This window comes from Eptesicus fuscus, chromosome 2 (genome assembly GCF_027574615.1).
Source record: "Eptesicus fuscus isolate TK198812 chromosome 2, DD_ASM_mEF_20220401, whole genome shotgun sequence".
Classification (NCBI taxonomy): domain Eukaryota; kingdom Metazoa; phylum Chordata; class Mammalia; order Chiroptera; family Vespertilionidae; genus Eptesicus; species Eptesicus fuscus.
Window position 1 is genome coordinate 49,231,693 of NC_072474.1, and position 9,677 is coordinate 49,241,369.

The 9,677-nt window shown below is 39.9% G+C and overlaps 1 pseudogene; it reads left to right on the forward strand.

Moving 5' to 3' along the window:
• The first annotated feature begins 5,313 nt into the window (after positions 1-5,313).
• Positions 5,314-7,240, forward strand: LOC103299793 (heat shock cognate 71 kDa protein-like; annotated as a pseudogene).
• The last annotated feature ends 2,437 nt before the right edge of the window (positions 7,241-9,677 follow it).

Genomic DNA, 9,677 nt, shown 5'->3' on the forward strand with positions numbered 1-9,677 from the left:
ATAAGGATGTAAAGACGGTGCTCCAGGAAGCCTTAGAAATTCACCAGGGACTTCAAGGATCATGAAATGGCCTGACCTTCCATCTCAGGCTCACAGAATGCCGTAAGAATGTCATCAGTGGGCCCAGCCGGCATGGCTCAGTGGTTCAGTGTCAACCTATGAACCAGGAGGTCTGGGTTCGATTTCCGGTCAGGGCACATGCCCAGGTTGAGGGCTCAGTCCCCAGTAGGAGGCATGCAGAAGGTAGCGAATCAATGATTCTCTCTCATCATTGATGTTTCAATCTCTCTCTCCCTTCCTCTCTGAAATCAATACAAAATATATATTTTTTAAAAAGAATGTCATCAGTGGGATCTATGCACATATATGAATCTTGGATTCCTTTGCTTTGTTACTATTATCATAACTCATAGCAATACAAGCACATAAAAAGGAAAGAGCAGGAAGTGAGCTACATAGCATATGCTTTTGTCAGCCAATTCCAGATAATACATGGGAGCAGGTTTAGAAGGAAAGACATATCCGCTGGAAGGGAAAAGACAGCTAATTTCATTACTCTGCTTCCATGGACCCAGTCGTGTTTTTCAGTTTTCCTACTGCAACGTTTAAGGGGATGGTCCTGCTGGGAGGCTCATCTGAAAAAGAAAGAAAAATAAAAAGGTCACCAATAAAAAGGTGAGGGCAAATGCAGGAGAGTATGCAATAAAAACAAGCAAACAATCTGTGAAAAGCCATCCCCTTAATAAAACCAAGGGCAGTGCCAATAAAAATATGTAACCATTATTGGAAACCAATACATTCATCTTTTCCCATACCTACGCAAATATTAATAAGCCTCTTTCATTAAAAATGCTTCTCTTACTTGAAACAAGTATAGCACTTTTAAAAAACTAATTACTCATCTGCTCCAAACACATTCAATCAGCTTTTACAGATATTAGTATAATTATACTCTTTTCTCCAAAATATAGAGGAAATCAAAATATAAGAAAGCACTATCTGGGAATGTTAGGAATTCAATAACGTTTTACCTCATCCTTAAGCATTCTTTCCAGTTGCTAATATATACATGTAGTATACCAGTGCTTTCCAATAGAACTTTCTCTGAAGATGGAAATATTCTATATCTGCACTATCCAATAGAGTAGCCACTAGCTATTGAATACTTAAAATCTAGAGAGTGCAACTAAGGAAGTGAATTTTTAATTTATTTAAATTTATATAGCCGCATGTGGCTAATGGCCATCACACTAGACAGTATAGATTATATAGCTATTGCCTTGTTACTTTGCAATTCTTTTCACATTAACTATGACTGATTAGGGGGAAAATGTTGTCAGAAGTATAAGAAAACATACAAAAGTTTGCTATCTTTAGTGCATAAAAGTTTTGGAAAATGAGTAAGAAAATAACAAAATCCAGTGGGAAAAAAATGGACAAACTGAATAAATAGACAATTCTCAAAAAAATTAAAATTGCAATAGATATTTAGAAAAAAATCTTCAACTTCACAATTGATATCAATGAAAAAATTTAAATGAAGACATCTTCAAGTTGGCAAATATAAACAAATGGTTAAAAACAATATTGATAAGTTTATGAGCATTTATACCAGAACATGGACAATCTTTCAGGACAGTTTGTCAATATGCATCAAAAGCTTTAGGAATGATCCTTGTCTGACCTGGTCATTTCATTGTTTGTGGGGGTTTTTTGTTGTTAATTCTTACCCGAGGATATTTTTTCTATTGATTTTTTTTTTTTAAGAGAGTGAGAGAGAGTGAGAGAAGGAGGGAGAGTGAGACACATCGATTGGTTGACTCCTGCATGCACCCTAATGAGGGCTGGAGATTGAACCTGCCACCAGGTACATGCCCTTGACCAGGAATCGAACCCACCAGCCTTCAGTGTGCAGGCCAACACTCTAACCACTGAACACACCAGCCAGGGCATTTTGTGGGGTTTTTTGGTAAGGAAATAATCAGATATACAAAAAGATGTATATAAAAGGCTCTTCCCAACAGTTCATTGTGATAGCAAGAAACTAGGAAAAGTACTTGAAGTTTATGTTTATAAAATAGTAAAATCTTCTTTCAGGTATATTATGCATATATTAATTGAAAAAAGTCTGAAAGAATATTTATTAAAATGTCAAAACTCATTTTTACTGTGCTATGGGATACAGGCAATTTTTTTCAATGATTTCCACATTAGGCATACATTATTTTGTAATTCAAGAGCCATAAATTCTATTTTTAAAATATGCACAGGGAAATCTTGCCTTTGTAACACTTTCCCCACCCAATCCCTGACACTGGAAGGCATCACTGAAAGGTGGAAAGATTTTTCAAGCTGGTCCCATGTGAGGACTTGGCTTACAAAATGTTGTCTCAAGCAGCACTTCTAAACTTTAATGCACATACTGGCCACCCTAGAATCTTGTTAAAGTGAAAATTCTGCTTCAGGGGGGCTGGGTAAGGGCCTCAGCGGCTTCGTTCCTAACCAATGTGCCTGGTGAGGCTAATGCTTTGGGCGGTGGCCTACACTCCCAGCTGCAAGGGTTTCAGCCAATTATCAATCAGCAACCACAGTTTGCCACCCTGGAGCCATGCCACTCCCTTCCCAGCTCTCAAAGGTATTTCTTCTGTTGACAGGTTAACTTCATCAGAACACCCACTTTAAGCTTTGTGTTGGCTTAACATGGCTTCCTCCGCTGGTTTGCATTCACTTTATAAATCACTGCAGACTTCTAGTGTTTGACCTTGCTGTACATTACAGCCACCTGGGGAGCTTTTACGGCTCGATGAAGTCAATATTAATTCTGACACGACCAGCCATGCTTGTCAACCACTGTTCTACAGAGAAGGAGAACATCTGAGAAAGATGAGGTCATCAATACATGAGCAATAGCAGACATAGCTGTGCTCACTTTCCTATCAGATAACCAAACCCTTCCCAGGATCATAAGGGACCCCGCACATCAGCATTATATAATAGAAACATAATGCAAACCATGTGTCATTTTTTAATTCCTGATAGCCACATTAAAAGTTTTAAAACAGCCTAGCTGGCATGGCTCAGTGGTTGAGCGTCGACCTATGAAGAAGGAGGTCATGGTTCAATTCCCAGTCAGGGCACATGCCTGGGTTGTAGCTCAATCCCCAGTGGGGGGTGAGCAGAAGGCAGCCAATCAATGATTCTCTCTCATCATTGATGTTTCTGTCTCTCTCACCCTCTCCCTTCCTCTCTGAAATCAATAAAATATATTTTTAAAAGAATTTTGAGCTATAAAATTGTGAATGGCTCATAGAATGCAATTTACTAAATTAGTCCCTGTTCTTACAAACTAGAGTAATCTCATCCTTTGGCAGTTGAAAATGTGTATAATTTACATTTTTACAGTCAGTGATCCATAGTTAATTTTCATCTTTGGGAGGATTGGCAGTTTCCATGCGCTTTAGCTAGGGTGCTGTGCCCCTGTTGGCTTGGAATAGCAGGAGGCATTCAGTTTGTTTATAGAGGTTCTCCAGATAGAAATTATTGGTCTGGTAGGGGAGCAAGGTTGTTCTGAGTGAAAAGAAGATCCCTAATTTGGGTCTCTTTGGGGAGAGATGCTGAAAATTTTGTCCTAATGAAGAATAAAATCATGTAGATGAAGAAGATAATATTTATTTCTATTCTTTAACCTCTAGTCAGTATGAGGTGCGGTATTCATGTGTATATGTTTCCAAAGTTATTCTTACTTTCTCAAACTGCAAACATAATATGAAATATTCTTCTGTGATGAGTCTTCTGTGAGGACTCATCAACTGAATACCAATCAGTTGAATAAAGTTTAGGCCAAATAATGGATGGACTAAACAATGAGTAAGATGTGTTTCCACTTTTAAATTTCAAATTAATGTGTCTCTTATGGTCAAGAGCTTAAAATTTAAACAAGGTAACAATAATGCAGAGCACTGTTAATAAAATTATTGATGTTCTGCCCTGGCCAGTGTGGCTCAGTTGGTTGAGCATACCAATAGGTAGCCGATCCAATTCCCAGTCAGGGCACATGCCTGGGCTGCAGGATTGATCCCCGATGGGGGGCATGCAAGAGGCAGCCCATCTATGTTTCTCTCTCCCTCTCCCTTCCTTTCTCGCTAATATCAATAAAAACATACTTTAAAAAAAGTATTGATGTTCTGAATATTGACCTAGAATAGTATATGTTCCACAGTTTAACTCTTTAAAGCTTGTCTATTGCTTGCATACATTATGTAAACTATTTTTAAATGCATTGGTCATGGCACCTCCACCAATACACCTACCCCACTACCAACTAGAAAAAGTAGAAAAGCTACCAAGACTTTAATATTAAGAGAGTGTACACCTCTACCTTATTCTTGTTCTAGGGAAAAAGCACCACATCATTAGGCTTTATATTTCATCATTTCCTAAAAAGATAACTCTAGAGTTTTACTTGTGGTAGATGTGTCATCTTTCTTACCTAAACCAATACCTTGCCATGTCTTCATCCTTTATCACACCAGCTCCTGGGTAAAACCAAAAGATATAAAGAAAAGGAAACTCAGTCAACTGCTTGATGATAAAATCTTCTATAAACCTGTAAGATACAGAAATCTAACCAGCAAATCCCTACTCTCTCTCTTCCCCCAGTAGAATGAGCACCAGAATAACAAGGAAGTTACCTTTCAGGTATCTCTGGCCAACAATATGCTGGGCACCAGGGTACCCAAAGCTCTGAGAATACATCCAGATGTAAAGCAGAGAGATCATGGATTCCATTATGACCAGGAGCTGGTGGGGGGAAAATAGAAGAGAGAATGAGAAGGAAACTTTGGGGATCTACTTCAAATATGGGTCATATATGAGAGAAATAAGTATATTCTATGAGAAAGGCATTTCAGGATGGAATGCATATGACTTAAAGATGAGGTGTATGGTTTATTGTCATTAAGAGGTGTACACTCTCTTAATATTAAAGTCATGGTAGCTTTTCTACTTTTTCTACTTGGTAGTGGGGTAGGTGTATTGGTGGAGGTGCCATGACCAATGCATTTAAAAATAGTTTACATAATGTTGGGAAAATAATATTTATGGTGACTAGTCTTTCAACTTATTTTTAGTCATTCTGCTATATACTTTTCCTGGGTGGTGCAGATAACTGTATTGAATAATTAACTAAGATTAGATGCTAACCAGCAGGATGTTGGAACTTTATTAAAGAAAAAAAAATGAAAAGAATGTGTTTGCTCATTGATCGCGGGGACACCAGTTCTGTTCTGTCTGTGCAAGCTGAGCACACACACCAGCAACCATGTCTAAGGGACCTGCAGTTGGCATTGATCTTGGCACCACCTACTCTTGTGTGGGTGTATTCCAGCATGGAAAAGTGGAAATAATTGCCAATGATCAGGGAAACCGAACCACCCCGAGTTATATTGCCTTTACTAATACTGAGCGATTGATCGCTGATGCTGCAAAGAATCAAGTAGCAATGAATCCTACCAACACGGTCTTTGATGCCAAGCACTTGATTGGACGTAGATTTGATGATGCTGTTGTCCAGTCTGACATGAAGCATTGGCCTTTCATGGTGGTGAATGATGCTGGCAGGCCCAAGGTTCAAGTGGAATACAAGGGAGTGACAAAAAGCTTTTATCCAGAAGAGGTGTCATCCATGGTTTTGACAAAGATGAAGGAAATTGCAGAAGCCCACCTTGGGAAGACTGTTACCAATACTGTTGTCACAGTACCTGCTTACTTCAATGACTCTCAGCGTCAGGCCACCAAAGATGCTGGAACTATTGCTGGTCTCAGTGTACTTAGAATCATCAATGAGCCAACTGCTGCTGCTATTGCTTATGGTTTAGACAAAAAGGTTGGAGCTGAAAGAAACATGCTGATCTTTGACTTGGGAGATGGCACTTTCGATGTGTCAATCCTCACAATTGAAGATGGAATCTTTGAGGTCAAATCTACAGCTGGGGACACCCACTTAAGTGGAGAAGATTTGACAACCGAATGGTCAACCATTTCATTTCAGTGTTCAAACACAAGCATAAGAAGGGTATCAGTGACAAGAGGGCTGTCTGTCACCTTGCTGCTTGTGAACGTGCTAAGCATACTCTCTCTCCCAGTATTGAGATTGATTCACTCTATGAAGGAATCGACTTCTATACCTCTATCACCGGTGCTGGTTGGAAGAATTGAATGCTGACCTTTTCCATGGTACCGTGGACCCTGTAGAGAAAGCCCTTGGGCATGCCAAGCTTAACAAGTCCCAGATCCATGATATTGTCCTGGTGAGTGGCTCTACCCGCATCCCCAAGATTCAGAAACTCCTACAGGACTTCTTCAATGGAAAAAAGTTGAATAAGAGCATCAACCCTGATGAGGCTGTCACTTATGGTGCAGCTGTCCAGGCAGCCATTCTCTCTGGAGACAAATCTGAAAATGTCCAAGATCTGCTGCTGCTGGATGTCACACCTCTTTCCCTTGGCATTGAGACGGCTGGCAGCGTCATGACGGTGCTCATCAAGCACAACACCACCATCCCCACCAGGCAGACGCAGACCTTCACCACCTACTCCGACAACCAGCCGGGATGCTCACCCAGGTTTATGAAGGTGAGCGTGCCATGACCAAGGATAACATCCTGCTTGGCAAGTCTGAACTCACAGGCATGCCTCCTGCACCTCGTGGTGTCCCCCAGATTGAAATCACTTTTGATGTTGATGTCAGTGGCATCCTCAATGTCTCTGCTGTGGATAAGAGTACAGGAAAAGAGAACAGATTACCATCACTAATGACAAGAGTCATCTGAGCAAGGAAGACATTGAGCACATGGTCCAAGAAGCTGAGAAGTACAAAGCAGAAGATGAGAAGCCTTGGGACAAGGTGTCTTCCAAGAATTCACTTGAAGCCTATGTATTCAACATGAAAGCAACTGTTGACGATGAAAAAATTTAAGGCAAGATCAATGATGAGGACAAACAGAAGATTCTTGACAAGTGCAATGAAATCATCAACTCTGCTTGATAAGAACCAGACTGCAGAAAGGAAGAATTTGAACATCAGCAGAAAGAGTTGGAAAAAGTCTGCAACCCCATCATTAACCAAGCTGTATCAGAGTGCAGGAGGCATGCCTGGAGGAATGCCTGGAGGCTTCCCTGGTGGCGAAGCTCCTCCATCTGGTGGTACCTCCTCTGGGCCCACCATTGAAGAGGTTGATTAAGCCAGCTTTGAGCATAGATATAGCATTGTTCCACACAGAATATTGAAGGACCCAGATTTGTAGCAAATTCCATGGCAGTTTTAAAAGTTGAGCTGCTGTATAGTAAATAAGTGGGCATTCTTTTTTTTATTATTGATTTTTTACAGAGAGGAAGGGAGAGGAATAGAGAGTTAGAAACATCGATGAGAGAGAAACATCCATCAGCTGCCTCCTGCACACCCCCCACTGAGGATGTGCCCTCAACCAAAGTACATGCCCTTGACCGGAATCGAACCTGGGACCCTTCAGTCTGCAGGCCAACACTCTATCCACTGAGCCAAACTGGTCAGGGCTAAGTGAGCATTCTTGATACTTGAATACGGACTGTGCACAGGGAAAAGAAATAATGCACTTCATAACTGTACTAGAGGCCTGGTGCATGAATTCGTGCACGAGTGGGGTCTGGCCAGCCCACCCTGATCTGGCCGGGCCGGCTGGGGTGGGGCTGCGGGTGGTTGGCTGGTCGGCCCCGCCTCCTGGTCAAACTCCCGTTTGAACTCCCAGTGGAACTCCCATGGAGGGAACAATTTGCATGTTAGCCTTTTATTGTATAGGATTGTAAAGTGGAAAATGCAATGTCTTAAATAAAACTATTTAAAATTGGCACCATAAAAGGAAAAAAAAGGAATTAATGTGTTGGAATTAATTAAAGGAATTAATTATTCTGTTTGGGCAAAATATGGTGGGTTCCTGACTCATTCTGTCACAGTCTGGAAAACTCATAGTCCTGGCCTGTTTTTCAGACACCTTCAACTGCCTTCACAAATAGAAGACTTTCAGACAGCACTTTCAGCTCCCTCCCTAAAAATGTCCAGGTGAGCCAGTGGGTTTCCAGAAGATGAAAGAGGGGGTGAGAACTCACAGCTAAGATCATAGCTGTGTTCATTTCCTAGGGCTGCCATAACAAAGTATGGCAAACTGGGTGCTGACACAACAGAAATATATTTCATCGCAATCTGGATCTAGATATTCCAGATCAAGGTGTCAGCAGACATACTTAGGCTTAGGATCAACCTATAGAAGAAGAGGCATGCATTCTTTAAAACTCAGGCATTTGAGAGAGAGAGAGTGCAAGATTGAAAGTGTTCCAGACTGAAAGAGACATGACCACTCAATGCAAGGCAGGTTCCTGGACAGGATGCTAGACTGAAAAGGAAAAGAGACATTGTTAGGACCATTGGATAATGGGAATAAACTCTTTGAATTTGGCAGTAGTATTCTATCAATGCTGATATTTTGTGATGGCTGCATTTTCTGTTGTTACAGTAGCAGGCATTCCAGCTTGGGGTGGAAGGCAGTATATTTTAGGGGTGATGGGGCATCATGTCAGGGCAGTAGAGAGAGATGAGAGAGAGAACAAATGAAATAAAATGTTAACTGATCACCCACCCAGATGCTGGGAATATAAAGGTTGTTGTCTCTTCTGGCAACATTTCTGTAAGTTTGAAATTGGTTCCAAAAATTTTTTAAATGTAAAAAGCAATATCATAATTATTGAATAAATAAATAAAATTATATATATGTATGTATACATATATACATATATATGTAATTGCATTATTAATCCCATCTGCAAGTTTTTTTCTGATCCTATGTATATAATTCATTTTCTAACATATAGAAAGTAGCTAGGCCATTTCCACAACCAGTATACCCAAGTGGCAATACTGATAAAAAAATGAAAGTTCAATAGTTTTGCTTTGTCACTGTCATCTGTAATTTTATACCATCAACTCAAAGTAGCAAGTCTATGCCTTTCTCCAAAATAAATTTCTGAGCATTTTTATTGTCTTTTTCTATTTCAAAAGCCCCCATTTTCTTCTTGTAAGCACTTAAATGTTACTTTTTTATATTAATGTTACATGTTAATTAAATGTTTCTTTTCCCTTTGTTGTATGACCCTTCAGGGGGTTTTTGTTTGTTTACACATGTCCTTCCTTTATCTGGGTTCATTGGCAAAAGCCCTATAAGTATTAATTTATCAAGAGAATACTTTATCTACTTTCTTTTTAGGACCATTCACTTATTTAACAAAAATATTGAACAATACTATGCTAGATATTAGGGGTGAACAAAAATGAGAACAAAAACATATACAGCTTATGGTATGGGAGATAGACACTTAACACATAATAAAATATGCAAGTAAAATTACAACTGTAGTAAGTATTAGAATGAAAACATATAATAGGGAGGTTTGTTTCTCCATTTCTTTGTATCAAAGAGTGAGGGCTAGTTTCAGTAAGATGAAACTGGAAAGGGAGACAAAGGGCAAATTATGGAAAGCTTTGATCAAAGGCCAGTTAGAGGTTTTGGTCTGTATTTTAGAAGCAGCGGAAGTCTCTGGAGTGTTAATGTGTAGGGGGCAAGAGGAGATGAGGAGTGGTGGGAAAGGATC